This window comes from Argopecten irradians, chromosome 15, assembly GCF_041381155.1.
Source record: "Argopecten irradians isolate NY chromosome 15, Ai_NY, whole genome shotgun sequence".
Lineage (NCBI taxonomy): Eukaryota > Metazoa > Mollusca > Bivalvia > Pectinida > Pectinidae > Argopecten > Argopecten irradians.
In genome coordinates, this window is record NC_091148.1 from 10,213,682 (window position 1) to 10,236,777 (window position 23,096).

A 23,096-nucleotide genomic window follows, 5' to 3' on the forward strand; every position below is an offset into this window, starting at 1 on the left:
TCTTCTGAGAAATAGCAGGGTAACAAGAATGTTAACGGACGGACGGGACGGATGGACGGACGGAAGGACGGACGGACGGACGGACGACGGACCACGGACGAAAGGCGATTTGAATAGCCCGACCATCTGATGATGGTGGGCTAATAAAATAGTACTGTATTGTTGATAAAGGTATTCATGAGGTTAGTTTTTAAAACTAATAATATAACTTATTCATGAATTCAAAGCCTACTTCTTCAGCAAAATGTCACAAATTATATGACAGTCATTCAAATGTTTTCAAATGCTTGAGGCATCTGCCATAATAAAAGCGTCTGCACGAAAATGTTACTATTTGTCTCCCTTTTCATGAAACTACCATCTTCAGTGGGAGCAAATATGAGGTCAAAACCAGTTGGTGCACCTTCGTAATCCTACCTTATATTCAGGAAATTGGATAATTCGTCGGATCCTAATGACAGCAGGACAATTCAGCTTTTCTTGTGGTCCGTTTAGTGCTTTGCAAATCCTTTTTCTGACAATGAAAAAATATTTGTAACGTTAACTTTATTTCACCTCTTCATAACATATTCAATCAGCTTTTGCCCTGCCCTGTATATATATATATATATGCGTGTACATGTATAACATCATAATAAGTCTATGGACTCTGGGTAGAGCAAGTCTGTACATAAAAACTAAGAATTACTGCTTTGAAATTGCCTTCAATTATCATAATGGAACAAACAAGCTATTAAAGTTTTTAAAAACTTTAAGAAAATAAAAATTTACTATTCAGTAACAATAATTATGTACAGATTACTATCCTGAAATTTGACAATTTATGATGTAATTGGATGAAAAACAATAACAAATTGAGTAATGTACTACTGTTTTCTTTACACTACTGTGAGTCTAAGTATATAATGATTTCATTGAAATATTGTGTGAACATCAATGTACTAATGGTCCCCTTGTACCATTGTGTGAACATTATAGTGTACTAATGGTTCCTTTCTATCTGTGTGAACACTAGTGTATTACTGGTGACATTGTACCTTGTCATATTGTGTAAATCGTATTTTATTGCTGGTTTTGTTGCAATTCAATGAAAAATACAACCTCTTTTCCCACATTGAGTCCCATCCCTCCTGCCCCATGGGGTTCAGAATCACTGTATATAGAAATTTGATAACAGCACACCCTCCCCAAAGGATGTTTCAAATTATATTTGGATAAAAAATCAATCTTAACAGATTGTAAAAGGAATCTTACTCTATACAGCCTAATGCTCCAGTTCATCTTGCCCCAAGGGGTTGGAGTCAACAATTATACAAAACCTTAAGCCAATTTCCTAAACATCTGTGTTAACTGAAGTGGTTAAAATTCATTAAAAACTTTATGATAAGTAGTCACATATGGTTTAAAAACATCCAAAGTGGTTCACAGTAACTATTCATACAGAATATATTAATCTCCCTCCAAGGATGTTTGCCTCCAATTTTAGTTAAAAAATACAAAAAAAAAAAAAATTTTTAATTAATTTTCCTCTATTACATTGGCTATCCCCATCCAGTCTCTGTCAGGGACAATGTCACCAAAATCTCTTGATCTTACCGAATGGATTTTTTTGACCATATCTATTTCAAATCAATGGAGAACTTTCAGCTACTAGCAATTTTAAAGAAATCAAAGTGCCAAGGCCACTCATAGATGCTGTGAATGAAGGACTCAAACAAAGGAATAAAGAAATTGGTTTTTCATTTAAATATTGAATTTAGTATACTGATATTAAGTTAATCCAATAATATAAGATCTCGATATTGAGAAACGTCTGAGACGACGTGATGATCAAAAGTGTGTCGTCGTGCTATACCTCTATCATTGTTGGAGTATATACTAAGTGTGCAGTATTGAACTTCCTGAAATAACTGAAATAAATTCTATATTTAAATTATTTCTGAAATAACGATTTCAACACCAATGAAACCGTTCAGAATCTGAGTATCATTTTTTTATAATTCTTTATCAATTACTAAATTATCAATTTCATCAATGTCTCTTCAAAGACAAAAAAAAAATAAGTAAATATATCTGTATCTTAATATCCACTTAATTTTCGGAAAATTATAACATTAGAAATACATAGTATTACCATTTCCTGATATGTTTTGGTTTCCTTTCTAGAAAACTAACATGGGTTGCTTTGACGTCTTTTAACTAGTGTACTAAATTATGGCCAGATATTTTTGCCAAATAAAAGGTACATTATTTCATTACATATATTACTCGGATTTCTTTTAAATTCACAAGAACGCTAGCCGTTAACATCAAGAAAACTTCATGTAATGTATCGGACTTTAGCAAGTCTTTGTAAGCCTAACAGTTAACTGCATGGTTGTCGACATATTATCGTGCAGAACATTTTATCATGAGTTTTGCTTTGCCGACTTTTGACTAATAATAAATCATGGCCATATACTTTTGTCAAATAAAAGATACATTATTTGATAACTTATAACACTCATATTTCTTTTGAATTCATAAGAGCGCTAACATCAAGAAAACTTCATGTAATGCATCGACTTTAGCAAGTCTTCATAAGGCTACCGTACATTACACGGCAATTTTTAGTTCATTTGTCACTTTAAGTTGCTCGTACATATATATAGCTCTATATTATCATTATATTTTGTAATCTTATGTCGATAAATTTTGTATTTTTCCCTTTCAATATAACGCAGTTGTCGATAAACAAAAGACACAACTCCCAGTGACAGATCAAGGAAGGAAACTCACGATCGTACTCAAAACTATTAACTTTTACTGCGCAATGATATCAGATATAGTTCGTCAATGCAACCAACACAAAAAACTTTATAAGCGTTATAAGAACTTTCTTTTGTAGTTACCTTACTAACATTTGATTACAATAATCGATCAGTAGCATGAATTACCTAAAATTTAGTTAAACATACATAATCCAAAGTCCACCGAAAGTCTGCCGCGGAGGAAGACAGCGAAGAAGGCGTTGTTCGTGATTTTCGGGAGACCACTGATCTTGGATTAATACAAATATCATAGAGTCCCAACTGAACACTTAAAACACTCCATCCATGGTGTATTTGTATGTACAAATTCAATGTCTGTGGTTTTGAATATTGGGGTTTTATTTTTTCATACCATCAAGTATTACGTGAAATGAACAAAACAACTTTTAATTTTCATCGCGGAGTGGTTTCATTGTTTTAATGTGCACCGAGCGTACCTAAGAATGCTGTTTCACAGCATCAAAAATCTACACATGATGCATGGTGGACAATGATAGACTGGACAAAATAGCAAAAATTGGTGACTTCGTGTACATGTACAACAGACGAAATTCTTACAACTTGATGATTTGGTCCATGCTGGCATTCATACTCCTCACTGTCCAGAACAATAAATGGTGTGCCATCGTATTCGATGTTCAAAAATGTCGAAGGATGGCCTACGTCTTCGAACCTTATCCTCTTCCCTTTCATAGTAAATGCTTCAATGAAAAAAAAATAACATTAAAAGCAATGAAATATTAATATCAACTGATCTGTAGTCATTGTAATTAAAAATAATTCAAAAAGTTGAATTCAAATTTAAGACCACCTTATGCTCCATGAAACTGTGAACCTAACACACATTTTAAAGGGAAAAAATCTCTCTTAGTTGTAAATAAAGGTTTCAAAAGCCACTGATTGCCGATTCCCATAACAAGTATTTTACTGTAATTATTTACTTGTACAATAGACCTATATAAGATAATGCAACCTTAAATATATCTTGGTTTGGTGAACCCAACCAACAATCTTGTATGTATGTAGGTAGGTTTCACTTTTTGGAATTTCCAAACTTAAATATTAGGAACTATGTAATCATTAAAAAAAATAGGTTAACAAATAACACCAGCTGCTTCACGTCTGGGATTTTTTTCATCGGCTTGTGTAGTATTTGTATAGTCCGCTAAACCTGCCTATATTATTAGGCTTTTTTAAATTTTTTTTTTTTTTTTTTTTTTGCCTAATATATAGTCAGCTCGCGGTACCTCTTAAAAATGTGAAATCGTAGGCCAGATTTGGCCTACGCTACGTCAGCGGCATATTTCTAATATATCGTCCATGCAATGCCGGAAAAACGTACACATACCTGTTCATTGGGATCTTATGTAGTCCACTGCCACCATGTTACGTCCCATTTATGAACTTAAACAACTATGCACACCGAAATACTTCCGATAACCTAATATTTCACACATTTGTAATGGCCGCCAACTACACATTTCGTTGAGTAAACGGCAGCCAATCACAATCACTTCCGGTTAACTCGGAAATTTTACCGAACTCTATTTTTAGACAACCATAACATCCACATAAAAGACGTAAACACACGTGACTTGAGTTGTCAGCGGCGCCATGGACATCCAGGATGTTTTGTCAGACATTCAAATTAAGCACGATTATAACTTCTATTTGAAATTTGAGCAATTCGAATGTCTTGATAAATTAGTGAAAGGTCATTCTGTGTTTGGTCAGTTGCCAACTGGCTTTGGAAAGAGTATGATTTATACTTTGTTTCCTCTAGTTATGGAAAAGGTACACAACTTAAGTTCTGAATACCGGCCTAGGTTCAGTGTTTACTTCTTCAAGAATTTTAAAGATTTGCCTCAAATGTCCATTCTGGGTACTAGCCCGCTAAATTTGCCTATATTATTAGTTTTTTTGTTTGTTTGTTTTTTTTGTGTGTTTTTTTTTTTTTTTTTTTGCACGTAGAATCTAAATGGAACTTGTCTAAACCAGATCATATTTGGCGGATATAGAGTCTAGCCAAGTTTTCTGACAATACATCACACATGTATATATTTCAATTAATTAAGGAGGAAATGTCATGCAATTACGCTGGATAGCACACGGATATATTGACAACGTTTTCACAAGTTAAAAAACTGTAATATATTGGTCGACATATTCAAAGAATAAAGAAAAGAATACAAGAAGAAATATTTTACACTCATTTTATTACAGTGATGAATTGCAAAACTGCATAAAACATACATTTCTTTAAGTTGCAGAAAATTGAATTACATGTATGCACGAGAGGAATAATAACAGAGGAATGTGATTGTACTAAACAAACTTAGTTTTTTATTACAGCTGAAAGAAAAAAGACAAACAGCATTGGTTATATCACCATTAAAATCCCTCATGCATGACCAAGCTAGCATACTCCAGCAGCACAACATCCCATGTGCTTGTCTGATGGAGAACATGACAGCAGAATCAATTTCAGGTTAATAATTTAGACAAGTCAGGACATCCAGATGACCATTGGCTTTTAGCATGGATCAAATCACTAATCTGAAGAATAAAAACATATTACAAAATAGACATATATACTTCAAGCCCAACAGTGAAGTAAGATTTTTGGAGTAAAATACACTCGCAATGGTCTATTGGATGCCCTGCAAGTGTGATGCAACAACATTCATTTAACTAAAAGACAAACTGTTACATGTGCAATGCTATATTGTTAAAAATGTCTTTACATGTTTAAGAATACATTATGCCAGAATAAGTTAAAGTTAATGAACATATGTAATCAAGTTGTGCTTATTTCACTGAAAGTGCTCGCATGTCATGTTCTGAGTTTCTAAGGACCTGTTACAATAAATATGTTCCATTTTCAGCAATGAAATCTGGTCAAGTGACAGTCATCCTTTCCTCTCCAGAAGCAGCACTTCTGTGTCTGAAGGATCTTTCAAGACCACCTCTCAGTGATCAGATTTGTGTTTTATGCTTTGATGAAGCACATTGTATTTCCCAGTGGTATGTTTCCTTAACTTTGTGAAATGGAAATGACATATCTCCTTTTCTGGAAACAAACTCATGCATTGCATTACATACAGAATTTCTAAAGGATTCAAAACCCATTACAATATATGAAATCTGTGGCCCCTTAATGTTTCCTATTATTCTAACGTTTCCTTTTTTTGTTCTGTCTATGTATAAAATCTGTAATATTATTATACTAACTAAAAGATGCATAAAGCTTGCCAAATAATGGTTTGACCTATGGCCTGGTAAGGTAATAAAAACAAGTGTCTACTGGCAAATATATATAAATGACATCTGACATAGGGAATGGGTTATGTAAAGTTAACGTGTGCAGGACAAGATATTTAGAATATATACATATCACGCTACACATTCAATAAATACATACATGTGAATCACAAGTATTGCAATATTTATCACATTGACCAATATTATACATTAAGTACATATTAAAAAAATGTAAATAAACAATATACCATATGCATTCCCCCCCCCCCCCCTACCCCCAAAGAAAAGAAAATGGTTAATTTGTAGATAAGAAAGTGAACATGGAAACTTTGTACTGAACATTCCTATGTTGTAAACTTATAGGGGTTTGGATTTTCGTCCTGACTACAGAAAAGTTGCAGACATAGTTAGCCATTTCAATGACATCCCTACTTTGGTGCTAACTGCAACGGCAACAGAAAAGGTGTATTTTGATATCTGCAATTTGTTGGCCCTTCCAGATGAAAGCAAACTTGTTGCTCGCATACCAGACAGGTAAATTCAGAATACATGTAATTGAAAAATGATATGCTTTAGAAAGTAGGACACAGCTATGCAATCATAACCATATTTCAAATTATGAAGTATTTCAGCTCATAGAAAAGTAAATGACTGGTAAAAACTGACAATCATTATTAACTGTTAATAGATCTTAAACATACTTAGGTAGTAAAAACAGAAAATCACTGATGTTGGTAAAATCTTTCATATCCTGAGCATTTGTTTCCTTTTGACAGACCAAACATATATCTTCACTTTGCACGGGTGGTGGAAAGATTTGAGGAATCACTTGGTTGGATGATTACTCACATCAAACAGAAAGATGTGACCACTAAAAAGATTATCATTTATTGTCGTAACATCAAGTCATGTGAGAACATTTACATGTGGCTAATGGAAGAATTGGGGGTAGAAGCCTTTGCTGGTGCCTCGCGATCCTCTTCTCAGCGTCTTGTAGAAATGCTTCACAGCCGCACCGACTTGTCCTCTAGTAAGCGCATCATAGAGAACTTCCCTAAACCTACTAGTTACATCAGAATTGTTGTAGCAACTGTAGCTTTTGGAATGGGGGTACAGATGAATGATGTGGATATTGTAGTTCATTGGGGTGTGGAGAACTCATTAACATATTGGCAAGAGGTAGGCCGCTGTGCTAGGGATGGCCGTAAAGGTTTGGCAATCACATACGCTTATTCTCGGTCAATAAATTTGTGTGATGACAAAGTAATGAAGAAAATGTGCAGTGAGGATGGGAGGCACATGTGCTTACGGAAGAGCATCTTAGATCAGTTCATACTTCAAGGAATGAAGCCATTAGCAGAGAGAGAGTCTGAATGTGATGGCAAGTGTCAGAATTGTGAGTGTCAGAAATGTTCCTGCTGCAGTAGTTGTCAAAACGCATGTGTATGTGGTGGTAAAATTACAAATGTCATTGAGCGACTCAATGTAAACACTGTTGACAAGGCATAATGCATGTCCACTCATAAAGTCATAAATTACTGAACTTCTCATCTTTTTGAACTGGAATGTTTCTCAATTAGTTTATCAAACATGCTTATACATATATGCGTCTATCCCATATGTTCACCAATAGATGTGTCCATTGTGTCCATTCCATACATTCACAAATAGATGTGTCCATTCCATTTGTTCATTAATAGATGTGTTCATTCCATTCCATATGTTCACAAATAGACATGTCCATTCCACATTCCATATGTTCATTAATAGATGTGTTCATTGCACAATAGATGTGTTCATTGCACAATAGATGTGTTCATTCCACAATAGATGTGTTCATTCCACAATAGATGTGTTCATTCCATATATTCATTAATAGATGTGTTCATTCCACAATAGATGTGTTCATTCCACAATAGATGTGTTCATTCCATATGCTCATTAATAGATGTGTTCACTCCACAATAGATGTGTTCATTCTACAATAGATGTGTTCATTCCATTCCATATGTTCACAAATAGACGTGTCCATTCCATATGTGTCCATTCCATATGTTCATTAATAGATGTGTTCATTCCATATGCTCATTAATAGATGTGTTCACTCCACAATAGATGTGTTCATTCTACAATAGATGTGATCATTCCACAATAGATGTGTTCATTCCACAATAGATGTGGGTTTTTTTAGATTAGAGGTAATTTGTTCAGGTGAGTAGAGATCATTTTCAACTTCCAAGGTAAAGACAGTGTAAATACTTATTAAATTGTCATTTCAATTCTCTTTGACCTCTTCTTCAGTAATTTCCGTACTCTTTTTTCCATTCCACCACGAAACATGAAAACATTATCGAAAATGAAACCTTCAAAACCTCCATGGCTCCGGCTTGCAACATCCTCCAGACATCTATTCTTTAAAAGAACCTTTACAAGGTCCAAGAAATCATCAGCCTGTTGAGCGGGTTTTCCTCCAGATTTTCTTATAAAATCAGAACGACACAGTTCTTTCTCCAAGTGCTTGGTTACCACTTTCTTTAATCCAACCATTTGGCTGTATCTCTCGACACTTGTTGCAGTTAAATTCCCCCCAGCACACTTCACGGATTCCTTATAATCTCTGTTGAAAAACTCCATTTGGAGGTCCATCTCAAGGTTGTTGCCTTTTCCGCCTGATGTACTCACGGTGCGATTCCACATCAGTTCCATGGCCATGCGTGACGAAGCTCCTCCATTCAAATCTGTCAGTAATCGGTGGCCTTGGAGAAAGTACTTTGGATGATTCTTATCACAGAAATGAGGCATATCAATCCTCCAATGTGCTATCATGCGATTGCCATCATTTTCGCGAATGGCATCGTGTCTGGCCATTTCTCCAAGACCATGGTGTAAAACCGCTTTCGAATACTGAAAAACATGATCCATGTTATCAGGAACTTTGTTTTTCTTCTTGCTCAACCTACAGGAAGAGGAACAATACCAATTACCATCTGGCACTTTATCAGGTGTTAAACCGACACATCCAAGGTGGAACCATTTACCAGAACAATATGGATTGTCACAGGCTATAAAATCATCTTCCAGGTTTTCACCACAACACATGTCCTCAGCATCGTCCTCATTTTGATCCTCACGAATGACTGTTGGATGGAAGGCTAGATCAAGTACTTTTGTGCAAAGCGAATAAAAAAATAACAGCTTTTCTTCATGCTCCTGTGGTAAATTTGGAGGAGTATCAGAGGGACTGTCCATGTTCAGAAACATGCAAGCTGCAGCAACAACATAGGCCTGAGTGGTGACACGTAAAAGGTCTGTTGCATGGTTGAAACAGTGAAGGACCTTTCCTTTGATATTGTGATGACGGTATCTGTTTCTGATGTGGTAGAGCGTTCCAGGTGCCCGACTGCTATTAACATTGTATAACAGCTTGAAGGTGTCCTGTAATACCAGAAAGGTATACAAATAATATAAAATGATTTAACTGGTGCCACTGTTAAGTTATTTTATAGAAGGCGTTCCAATTCTGAATTATGTTAAGATTCTATTTAAACAATATTTTGCCGCTGTTAATCAATAAACTTCATTATTTTGAGTTGATTGATTTTTCACTAGGTGGAGTGAGAATTGTTTTATGACTTAGTACTTCGAAGTTGACCCATTAAGAAAAAAAAAAGAAATGTCAATGTAGTATTAATTAAAAAATACCTTCATATCGCATACAATTTTAAGGTTTACAAATCAATATATTTATATTCAGTTTTGAAAAATAATTAGGAATAATATATGATTGGTTTGCTGAATTCAACCCCCCGTAAAAAATACATGTACCCCAAAACAACAAAAAAACAAAAACAAAACAAAAAACAAACACTATTTTCTCCCGCACCTCTAGCATAAGTCCACGCTTGTGCCATTCCTGAATAGCTGGATGTAGGCCTTCAAGTCGACCCCAAGGACTGTCGCTGTTCAGTCGAGCATTCTGTGCATCCACACCTCTCTCACAGCTAAGACCATCGCCCCAAAGGATAATTGGCTCAGGCACTGTCTGGTCAGGAATGCCAGGTACAAAGCGGTGATAGGCTTCCATAATATCTACCATGTCAGCTATCTTTGCTTCATCTTTGGCCATCACACCTAATGGAATCTACAGAAAACAAAGCCATCAAAAATTGTACTAGTCCTGGACATTTCATATAGGTACAGCTATATAAACCACAATAAGAGCCTAAAAGCCTGATTTGTACTAAAATAATAAAGGCGCATTGATGATTTAAAAAAAAATAATAAAATGATAATAAAGTTTATGGAACGGAGACAACATGTACACAACTGTAACAATTGATATTGGTAAAAAACAACATACAAGATGTAGGTCAAACATCAATTATTTAAAGTCTCCATGTTTCAAAGTTTTCCAGTCAGTTCCTTGAAGTTTCGAAGCATCAAGGTTTGACAGTATTGACATACCAAACATAGATTGGACCCCTGTACATGTGGCCATGTCAGGGTCAGTTATATAAACAAGCTTTGTAGTCCATTATCCCAGCATATACTACAGGCCTAATATAAAGTCTCTAGGCCTCGTGGGTATTAAGTTGAAATTGGCAAATTGATCGCCTCTATTATAGGTTCACTTCATACTGTCACTTAAACATACCAGTTTACTCTTCTTGCTCGACTCCTCTGAAAATTCATGAGCAATGTGATGGCATATGCTGTCATAAAGGGAAGCGAAGGAAGGAAGTCTATCCACCAAAATCCTTCGGATGATGGTCAAATATTCAAATCTGAAAGATTAAGTTGTACACATAAAAAGTACTAAATTATGTAGAACCTCAAGATAATCATAAAAGAACCATGTCACTCAACAGTGTCAGAAGGCAGAATGCAATGAGATGTGATGTGGTATACATGTATGTAGATAAAACAAATGCAACTCCCACACTACATTTCTTGCTTTGGCATATTGGGATATTGAAAATTGAAGTATACTAGTTTTTAAAAAGATGTACAAATTACTAAATAGTGCTTGTTCATATGAATCAGCACAACACAATAACGGGGATGCTAAATATGAAATAGTCTCTTTTCAGTGTTGAGTAAATTGAAAAGTCAAATTACTAATTGATGTAAGTAAAGAGACACAAATTACCTTAATGTTTCATCATCATCCATACTTGGGAAGAATGCCTCCACAGGAATACGTCTAACATCATCTGCAGTAGGCTGTGACTGGTCGTACTGCCAACAGGGTATCCTGTTTACAGCAGCGTATGCCTGGACCATGTTCAGCATCATGTTCCCCTTCTCTCTGGTGCAATATCTGGCACTAGTCATCTGATTTACGTTGTCGAAGACAATACTATAGCCTGGTTTATCAGCTTCTTGTTCAGGAATATTGTCATCTGTGAATAATATAAATACATACAATCTAGATTTATATACTTTATAGTTTTGTTTAACGACATAGAATCTGTAAATTGTCCTGCCATTTCAATATTCTACCCTGAATTGGTTATTCATATCTCATTATTGGGAATTGTGAACCACATTGGAACTGATTTGGTCTAAATTACATAAATAAATGCATCAATTGTAAATAGTGTATAGTACATCTTTGGCACTTTAATTTTGTTGATCAATTTTTACTATGCATGTGTCTACATATGATTTTTCTTGTTTCTTGGATATGGTCTCTTCAAGGATTGTAAATTATGATTTTGGGAAAGGAATAAAGACAGTTATGAAATAGGCATATCTATTGCACATAGGACATAAAAATAATTTTCAGAAGAGTGGAAACTAAACTCACTGAATGTGATATAATAGTAAGATTGTGTATCAAATGCATTAAGATTGTACAACGTATGAGGGGGCCGCTTTGGCCGAGTGCAAGTTCTCCAGCTCAGTTCGAATCCCATGTGGGACAGTTACCAGGTACTAGCTGACTGCTGGTCGGTGATTTTTCTCCGGGTACTCGGGCTTCCCTCCACAAACAAACCTGGCACATCCTTATATGACACTGGCTGTTAATAAACTAATAAAACCCAAACACAAGGTATGAGTTATACGTACCGACCAACGACTCATTAGCATCAATATCTGGCATTTCATCTAACTCAACACTCTCGTCTGATGCTGTTAAGTGATGAAACAAAAATATTATTAGTATTACATTTATATAATAATATACCGGGTACATGAACGTTATAAAAATTATTGTATGAAAATATTATGACGAAAGTTTGCAGTTCTGCATGAGTAATACACAATAGATATGATTAAATTTGATTGTTGCCATGTAAAATTAGAACTGTCTCTTAAGTGGCAGACAAACACCCCCACCCCCAATCCACGCTCAGGCTTATCAGGTCTTTTAATTAGTAATAACTCCATTAATAGTGTACATTGCAGAAACCTATATACTTTACTCAACTCCCTTTTATGTCAGGCTGTGTACTAAATTTTATCAAAATCTGTCAAGTATAGTTAAGGTATACAGGCAGACAGATGGACAATCCTTTTCCAGTATACCCCATTAACTTTGTTAAGGGGGGTTGGGTTATAAAACTAGGATATTCATAGATTTCAAAGAAAGCCTCACCAGTGGCGTAAGAAGCCTTAAACGTAATGGGGGGCAAAGGTCCTCAATATTTTGAACCCCCCCCCCCCAGCGAAAATGGGGGGGGGGGGACAAAGACATGTTTGCCCCTCCCGTCCCGTCCCATTCCTACGCCCCTGCTCACCATTGTATGACTGACATGCACAGTCAAAAGAAGGAAAGTGTGTGCTTGTCTACAGTAAATCTAAAAGTATATTATATATGTTATCAAATATGAAGCCTACAAAAATGTTCCACATCATGAGGACCTTCCATAATCTCCTCTTCTTCAGCTTCACCATCACTTCCCGTCAGGTTTAGCGGACTAATCGGCACTGTGGAATAGATGTAAGAGCAAACTATTTTCACTTTTGATTTTGAAAGATTTTGCCGGAAGTGTTCGCTGACTGCAGCTGCTACAACAATTGGAAAATGTGTACGCTCTACCCAAACTGTATCCGAACCGTATTCTCGTTGATACAAAAAGAAACATGCAAACATAAGCAACTGAGACTTAATAATTATCATATTTATGAGAGCAATATACTTTCTTAAGGCAAAATCATGCATCTTAAAAGATTATCATAAACAAATTGATTTATATTTAAAAATGACATTGTTTACTCCATAATGCAGGTTTTTACAAAACATACAAATTAAAGCTATCACCAATAATTTGTATTGCAAAGATTATATTGTACAAGAATGTATTGGCATTAATGCAGATTCCATTACTAATTATTACAAGTTTAATTACAACTGGTCTATTTCAAATCTATATCCAAATTTCAAGAACTTTAAGACAAAAGTCTCTTTGGTACTTACAAAGATTGTCACCAGGACCTTCATCATCAATCACATCAGTCTCGAGTTCTGCATCACTTTCACTTGGTGCTGTTAAAAATAGCTTACTTATGTAATATGTAACTATCCTGACACACTTACACACCTAGGCCTATAGGTGTTAAAATAATATTATGCATATTGATACATACTTTCAGAATCATAGGTTTCTAGTTCTGTGTAAAATGGAATACCAAACATTGTTTACATAAATGAGTATTGTTTAGCAATTAATTTTATTTTGGGGTAAATTTGTATACGAAGAATACCTGTAAACAATTGCCTTCGCACTGGCAATGGAGTTGTTAGTTGCTCCTTGAGGCCCATAAGTTATTTGTCGAAATCTTGGCGAAGACTATCTATACATCTAGTAACAGCATCAATGCCGAGGCAAAGCCCTAGATGATTGAAATTGGCAAAAACCTAGAAAAAAAAATTAAAAATATAAAATTGAAATCAGTAAAACATAGCTTGTGGATGAGAATATTGTATATATATTCAGCAAAACGACAAGGTGATAATTTTCATAAAGAAACCAGATCATAATCTGAATAGTCCATGAAACCTACCTTTATTATTATGCAGTTGTTTCTTAATATGACAAAAAGCATAATAATATGTGGAGGTCTAACAGACTACATGATATTCTATGGAAAAGTTCTTAGGATAGTTCATTACATAATGATTATTGTAAAATTTAAATGATCATTTAGCTGTTCTGTTTCTTTCTGATGGAAAGTTTAAATCTATTATTTGCTGTGGTATTAGAAAGATTATTCAGAGCACAAACCCCGGATGTACATACATCTCTGGAACAGCCAGACAGCCAAAGCTGGACTCCAAGGAGTTCTTGCAGTTGTTTCATATGAGTTGGATTCCTGTGGAATACCACCTGACCTAAGAGGGATCCAATGCTGATATTTAAAGGTATTCTTCCCTTCGGGGTGTATAGAGCTGCCTTCAAAACTGTCAATAGAGTTGGGCATGTCTTCGTTGCCTCACAGATCACCTGTAATTACAATTTCAATGTTATCACTGGATTATACATGGCAGCTACAGTTTTATTTACTGATACAACTAGACAGTAATGGGATTTTATAAAAAACAAGAGAAGCATACTCTGTAGACAATATAGCTTTTTAAGTAATAACTGTTTCTGATTAATAACATAACCATCTTCAGTATTATGTACATATACTTTATAACTTTTGTTTATATTTGTTCCATATCATATAATCATATTGTGAATTGGTAACTTTGTAATATTTGGTATAACTAATAATTATATGAAAGAAAGAAATATTTACCTGATCCCATTTGAAATCTTCAAATGCTTTCATTTTATACGCCTTTGACCTTAGTGACGATGGGGTGTTTGCTCTGCACATTGCAACAACTTCTTTCCTCACTTGGCCCTGAATCAATTTGGTCAATGCAGTTCTAAATGCTCCTGAATTGTTGTAAAGCAGTCTTAGAGCTGTAAAGTGTCTGCTGGAAGCAATCAGCTGTGCAGCCCTGGCAACTGGACTTCTCAATCCCAAAAACCATTTCTGTGATAGAAAATGAACAACCTATGATAGTTTCCATTGACAGGCTATGCATATTGTTATCTTATAGAAAATTTTTATACTGATTGAACCTTTACAGGTTTTAAATTGGAGGTTCCTTATAAACAGTTGTTCAATTCAGAGAGACCTTGGTGACTTTTATATACAGGTCTGGGTTGGTGTGACCTTTATATTACAGGTCTGGGTTGAGTGTGACCTTTATATACAGGTCTGGGTTGAGTGTGACCTTTATATACAGGTCTGGGTTGAGTGTGACCTTTATATACAGGTCTGGGTTGGAAGTGACCTTTATATACAGGTCTGGGTTGAGTGTGACCTTTATATACAGGTCTGGGTTGGTGTGACCTTTATATACAGGTCTGGGTTGAGTGTGACCTTTATATACAGGTCTGGGCTGAGTGTGACCTTTATATACAGGTCTGGGCTGAGTGTGACCTTTATATACAGGTCTGGGTTAGTGACCTTTATATACAGGTCTGGGTTGAGTGTGACCTTTATATACAGGTCTGGGTTGAGTGTGACCTTTATATACAGGTCTGGGTTGAGTGTGACCTTTATATACAGGTCTGGGTTGGAAGTGACCTTTATATACAGGTCTGGGTTGAGTGTGACCTTTATATACAGGTCTGGGTTGAGTGTGACCTTTATATACAGGTCTGGGTTGAGTGTGACCTTTATATACAGGTCTGGGTTGAGTGTGACCTTTATATACAGGTCTGGGTTGGAAGTGACCTTTATATACAGGTCTGGGTTGAGTGTGACCTTTATATACAGGTCTGGGCTGAGTGTGACCTTTATATACAGGTATGGGTTGGAAGTGACCTTTATATACAGGTCTGGGTTGGTGTGACCTTTATATACAGGTCTGGGTTGAGTGTGACCTTTATATACAGGTCTGGGTTGAGTGTGACCTTTATATACAGGTCTGGGTTGAGTGTGACCTTTATATACAGGTCTGGGTTGAGTGTGACCTTTATATACAGGTCTGGGTTGAGTGTGACCTTTATATACAGGTCTGGGTTGAGTGTGACCTTTATATACAGGTCTGGGTTGGAAGTGACCTTTATATACAGGTCTGGGTTGAGTGTGACCTTTATATACAGGTCTGGGTTGGTGTGACCTTTATATACAGGTCTGGGTTGAGTGTGACCTTTATATACAGGTCTGGGTTGAGTGTGACCTTTATATACAGGTCTGGGTTGAGTGTGACCTTTATATACAGGTCTGGGTTGAGTGTGACCTTTATATACAGGTCTGAGGTGAACTTAGTCCGAGGTGACCTTTATATACAGGTCTGGGTTGGGTGAATGAGCTTCGTCTTACTCGTGTTTGGATTTTATTGATAGATCTAGATCATCTTTAACAAATACCGACATGAAATGGTATTATCACAAAATTAAATCATTAACAGTTAATATATTACCTTCTCCTTTGCGCCTGGACGGACGTTTCGTACAGGGGTACTTGTCACTTTCCGCCTCTTCGGAGTTAAGCCTGGGGACATGACATCCTTAAATTTCTTACCGATATACCTGTCAGACGCTGCCGAATTCTTCAGATCATTTTTTGCCGCAGTGAATTGATCCTTATGAGCACCTAATTTTAGAATAGTTGTGGAACATTGGTTGCAAATGAATGTTGAACCCCACTTATCTGGGGTAATTTCTAAACCTAAGGTAGTACTTAAGATATTTCCTGCACTGACATCTGATCTTTTGAGCTTCGCGCTAAGTGAGCATCGCTGGTATCGCTTCACTTTTGCGATATCCACGTTGCAGATGCTACACGTGGCTGCCATTTTTTCTGCCACACGTGGTTGTCTAAAAATAGAGTTCGGTAAAATTTCCGAGTTAACCGGAAGTGATTGTGATTGGCTGCCGTTTACTCAACGAAATGTGTAGTTGGCGGCCATTACAAATGTGTGAAATATTAGGTTATCGGAAGTATTTCGGTGTGCATAGTTGTTTAAGTTCATAAATGGGACGTAACATGGTGGCAGTGGACTACATAAGATCCCAATATACACGTATGTGTACGTTTTTCCGGCATTGCATGGACGATATATTAGAAATATGCCGCTGACGTAGCGTAGGCCAAATCTGTCCTACGATTTCACATTTTTAAGAGGTAATATTACCGCGAGCTGACTATATACACTGTATTAGGCAAAAAAAAAAAAAAAAATAAAAAAAGCCTAATAATATAGGCAGGTTTATCGGCTTGTGTAGTATTTGTATAAACCCTACATGAGTTGTCTCCCTTTGGCATCTTCTCTTTTCATTGTGACATGTCCAATGCAGTTAGTTTTATGGGTTTTTCACATTAATTAATTTATTTTATTTATAGCTGAACATTTAAGGTTGAGTACTGTTATGATTCATTTGTGTGGGAACACATTTTTCATCCTCGACACTCCAGGGGTTCCAATCACTTATGGTCTCTATATCCCTGGACTATCTCATAGTTAAACTGCGGGCAACAGAACATTACAGATAATTTAGTCCTTTGACGCACATTAAAAGAGCCGTATAACGGTACACTGTGGTTGACTCTGTGGCGTCACTTATTTATCGAGAAAAGATAAAGAAAAACATACAAGCTGATCATTTTAGTATGGCAAAATGCTTATTACAAAAGTAAGTCATAGCTGCTGATAATCAGAAATTGGTTTACATACTGCTTTTTTTACGATCACAATAGTTGATTCAAAATTGTTTGAGATATATATATATTGATACAAGTTCTAAAATTCTCAATTAATTATTACAGGAGAAGATATTTATAAACAACTTAAGGACAAAGAAGAGGCCAAGGTTCCAAAAAGAAAGGCAAGCACAAGAGTTACCAAGATTGAAATATTTGTTTTTACTTGCAATGTATATTTATGTAACATGTAGCATCTTACATTCATGTTAATATCAAACTAAATTATTAAACTTATAATATATAACACTCATGTAAAGGATCATGTCACATCTTAAATCATTAAACTTGATAACTTAACTTAATTGGAATTCATCCGTTAACTTAACTAATTGGAATTCATCCAAGATCCTCTGTAGCTATTTATAGTAACTGTATTGTTTAGTAATATTAATCTGATTTAGTAAGCTCTATTATATAAATGATTTATTAATTACAGACATCAAATATAAAAAAGCCAGCAACAGGAAAGGAAGGTGATGATGATGACCATGATCGGCTACCAACAATCAAACCACCCAAAAGAAGAAAAAAGGTACAAAATATTTCAGCTGTTCATAAGTAATAAGATCCTACAATGTGTACTTTATTTTAAGTTTCTGGACAAAATATCATTAGGTACTGTATCTAAATATGTAGGCCTCCTATTAAGAAATGCTACTGTGTGTGCCATATACATTAAATACAAGAGTAGCCCCCCCCCCCCAAAAAAAAAAAAAATAAAAAAATAAAAACCTACAAACAAACAACAGAGTATACTTATTTTTACAGATGAATTTGGTTTAAAGATGTAATATTTAAATTATTTAAACTACAATATTTCAGGTAAACAAATTTAAAACACAGGTACCATTGAACGAAGAAACACCTGAGCGTAATGGATCCTAGCAGAGGAGGCATATACCTGTGCTTTATGTAATGAGAGAGGCTGGGAGGATGACGAGATACACGGTGTGTTTTGGGTTGGATGTGACGCTGTAACATGTGGTCGGTGGTTCCACAGAGCTTGTATACCAACAGAGGACCATGCTGACATTGACCTTAGCTTGATGATAAATAGTAATTGGGAATGCCCCTTGTGTTCGGTTCCACATTCTTCCGCAGAACAGGGTGGGTTGGAAGAAGTTGCCACAACCTCTAATCATGCTTACACAGGTGATGTACAGTATATGGAAGGTGATCACGAGGAGGTACATGTAACAACAACTTCTGATCAGGAAACCTCTGTACTCATATGCCAAGTCTGCATGGTTTCAGCGACATGCAATCCGGTTGACCGTACTCTATTCTGGGCAACCTGTCAATGTACAAAGAGTTACCACCAATACTGCATACCAAAAACCTTGTTGAGGCAGTACAATAAATTGGGAGCAAAGTGGATTTGTGGACAGTGTTAAAATAGTTTCATAATGATTGTTTACACAGTGTTAAAATGTTAATAGTTTGAAAATGATTGTTTAAATTTAATGTACTTAATCATAAACATTGGTTTTATATGTTTTCTTAAACCAATTATCATTTTTATTTTCATATCATATTCACATAACGTCACATGGATTATTCAAATGTTTATGTATCATACTTTCTGCCTATTTGATATAATGATATTCATCACAAACCATTCATCAATGACATGACAAATTGAAAAAAATCATCAATTATAAATTTCAAATCATGCAAAAATGTTGCGTTAGTTTTATTATTTATGCTGTGAAGTTCAATGAAATTTTTTCACCTTACCAGTTGTTGGAGAAAACATTGAATGCGTTTATTTTATTTGTGTTAACATAGATATTCCCATGAGCTCGTGCATGCGCCAAGACGTTGTGAAAACAACCCAAAGTAGGCCTCATGGACTTAAATTTGTGCCTCTTCATGACAAGTATCGATATATCCACAAATTTTTAATAACTGTCTATAGAATGTTCATCACTTGAAAACGAAAAGCCAGTAGAAAACAATGATTGATAAATGGTCAGAAGGTCGATTGCTGAAGTCTGTCGATACAATTTGAAGCCATAGACAAACGATTTATGCAGAATTTTACGTCCTACACAAACGCACCTGTTGGCCATTTTATCAACAGTCGGGAACAGACGTTTATTGCGAGTTATGAATTGCTTATTAAACACAAAGTAGATAAAAATATGCATTATGCTTGAAGCTTTAAGTAGTCCACTTTATCAGAATCACCCAGAAACAATAACTTACCAGTTTTCGGACATAAACGTACATTTTTTCCCATGTTTAGCGGAGTGATCCGAATGGGGTCCTCTCCGCAGTCAGAACCGGAAGTTCAATTACCCGGTTTTGTGACGTCAAAAATCACGTGCGCACGAGGACTGAAAGTCGCCGTCCGAATTGAAATACATTTTACATGATCTATTTACGTAAAAATCAGTTTGGTAGATGGTGAGTTACAAGTTATATGTAAAATCGGGATAAAACATGTTTTGGTGATCCGAATGGGGTCCTCTGTCCTTACCCCTGGATTATCTCATAGTAAAACTGGGGGCAACAGAACATAACAGATAATTCAGTCCTTTGATGCACATCAAAAGAGCCGTATAACGGTACACTGTGGTTGACTCTGTGGCGTCACTCTCTCTCTGCAGTCATCAATCAAACTTTAAGTTTTTACTGGCCTATATATGATGGTTCAGATTTCATTCAGTTTTACAATGAGATAGTCATATAAGAGAAATCGACGTGTATTGGTATCAATTTGGGTACAATGACGTTAGTAGATACTATGTAAATGATAAATGCAAACCTACACAACTTACATTCAACGTATCGATCAATCGATAATATCGTTGTACATAAGCTTAGTACTACAAACTGTAAATATAACGGATTGTCATACAATAAACTGAAGCATACTAACAAAGGCTTACGTCAGAGTGCACCTGTACTGATGGATATATTCACTCATTAGATGACTGCACCACACATCAACATGTCATACGTTCACTGAACAAGTTAAATACAAAACTTTAAAATGAATGCGAACGCTGGTTGAAAAGTCCTACGCAAATCCGACAACAACAACACGTTCATAAATTTAGACACACCTGGTGTCACACATATCAAATCCGACACGAAGCTTTGTTATCGCTACCGGTATCAACCTGTCGATAGTCAGATCACATTAAGTTCAGATAAACCTCCATAAAACAATAAATTGTGCCATCATCTGTTCCGTGCTCAGCAGCATGCGGCTGGCGAGAGTTCACTTAAAGGGAGATAACTACCACACGGTAGTGACTAAAACACAAAAACGGAATACGGAATACTGTTCCGGAACATATATGTATACTGTTGGTTAAAATTTTTCGTGCCAGGTCCCTGTGCGAGCGACTGAGGAAATACGCCATTTTTAAACATTCGAAAAAGATATGAAAACGGTTTGTTTTTTTTGAAAAACATGATGTAACATGTTTTAATGATAAATAATCGCTATTTTGGCGAACAATTTGGGCTGTATTAGGATTTAGAGTTTTTATCACCTTTATCGCTGAATCGCTGAAATGACATCTTTGGTAAGCTTCTGGGCTTGTTTGATGTACGTTGATGCTTTCTTCAACTGGTATAGTACTATACATACAGTCAAACCTCGATGATTCGAACTTCGATGAATCGAATTTCTCGCTGTATCGAACTTTTTGTCTGGTCCCGAATTTCTTCACTATATAACATTACTAACTAACCCGTGTATGAATCGAAGTTTTATGAATCGAAGTTCTCGATGTATCGAACTTTTTTCATGGACCATTTGTTATAGAATCATAGGTAGCTGACACTCGATGAATCGAATAAAAATTTACCTGTACAGATCAGGTGTTCGCCGATACCCCTCGGCATGATGTCACACCTAGCTGTCTCGCGACGGCCCTTCGCCGGACAATAGGGATTATGACAGCTTGTGTTGTTAGCTTGATATCACCAAGATAATTAATATCACTAATCAGGCCGATACCCGGTGCTTTGTTTTTACAAGCTGCGTTATTAAATCATTAGTATGGCAAAGATACAGTTAGTCGTTTTTGATGTTCGCCGCCGCCATTGGTAGCGGTTTGTAGAATTTACGGAACGGTAAATAGCGAGCCACATTATTATAATTAGTAACTCATACTCAAAACTGTTACATTGCACAACTTTGGCATAAATACTTGAGGAAATCGATCATTCTAAATCGAAGTATTTTGTAGGTGTTGTAGCGCTTTCGGTTCCTCCATTTTAGTTTCGTTTTTACAACGTGTTTTTGTTTTTATATTCATTCCGTAATATTAACCATCGCTTAAATAGTCATCAAACGAACACTTGTACATGGGTTAGGCTTAGTACATGTAAGTCTTGTTTATTATATACGTATGTATTGCTAACGATAGCAATACACGTGATTAATTGCATACTTCGTTTTTATTTTGTTTTGCTTGTGGTACAATGATTATAAAGTTTACGGAACGGAGACGACATGTACACAACTACCACAGTTGGTCATGGTAAAAAAAAACATCGGTCTAATTTCAACCACGAATAATTCGAAGTCTCGATGTATCGAAGTTTTTCTGACGGTCCCTTAAACTTCGATACATCGAGGTTTGACTGTATGTGTACTATTTGTTTAAAACTTCCGGTTGCGTTAAAAGGTGTCTATATTTGACACTTGATAATCGTTCGTTAGTTCCTGTAATATTGATTTTGTACATATACGGTACATCATGGTGACCCTATTGGGTGTTAAAAATGACCTCTCCATTTAAAATGTTAGTGGTTGTTTAACAGTTCATACTACCACTACACAGTTCGGTTGACTAACTCACTAGTAGAACGTTGGTCGAAATTTGGTTGGGTGGTTGACCCACAATTTGTTCAGTCTGGATTTGAAGCAATTAAGCGTTGGTGATGTAACCACTTCCTCTGAGAGCGAGTTCCATGTATTAATTACTCGATTACTGAAGAAATTTCCGGTTGAGTTTAGCCTAAATCGTTTTTTGAAGAGTTTTTTCGAGTGTCCTCTAGTTGCTATACCCGTTAGTTCTCTGAACATAATTGTTTGATCCAGAATGTCTATTTTGTTTTAAAATCTTGTAGACTTGTATCACATCTGCCCTGTTTCTTCTATATTCTAAACTTGGTAGCCCGAGTTTCTTGATACGCTCTGAATACGATAAGTTTTGAATTGATGGTATCCTTTTAGTTGCTCTTCGTTGTACGTTTTCCAGTGTAATTTTATCACGTGTCAACATTGGTGACCAGATTGTAGTTGCGTACTCCAAATGGGGACGAATTAAAGTTTTGTATAGAGTA

General features: G+C 35.8%; 1 long non-coding RNA gene across 2 annotated transcripts; it reads right to left on the reverse strand.

The window, feature by feature from the left end:
• Nucleotides 1–2,954: 2,954 nt before the first annotated feature.
• On the reverse strand, nt 2,955–20,668 carry LOC138309471 (uncharacterized). 2 transcript variants are annotated; one of them, XR_011206282.1, is made up of 3 exons: nt 19,995–20,667; nt 18,935–19,080; nt 2,955–3,511 (listed from the first exon to the last, which is right to left on the reverse strand). It is a non-coding gene; the product is annotated as an uncharacterized lncRNA (long non-coding RNA). The 2 variants fall into 2 exon arrangements; XR_011206281.1 differs by having other exon boundaries at nt 2,956–3,511; nt 18,688–19,080; nt 19,995–20,668.
• Nucleotides 20,669–23,096: the final 2,428 nt, after the last annotated feature.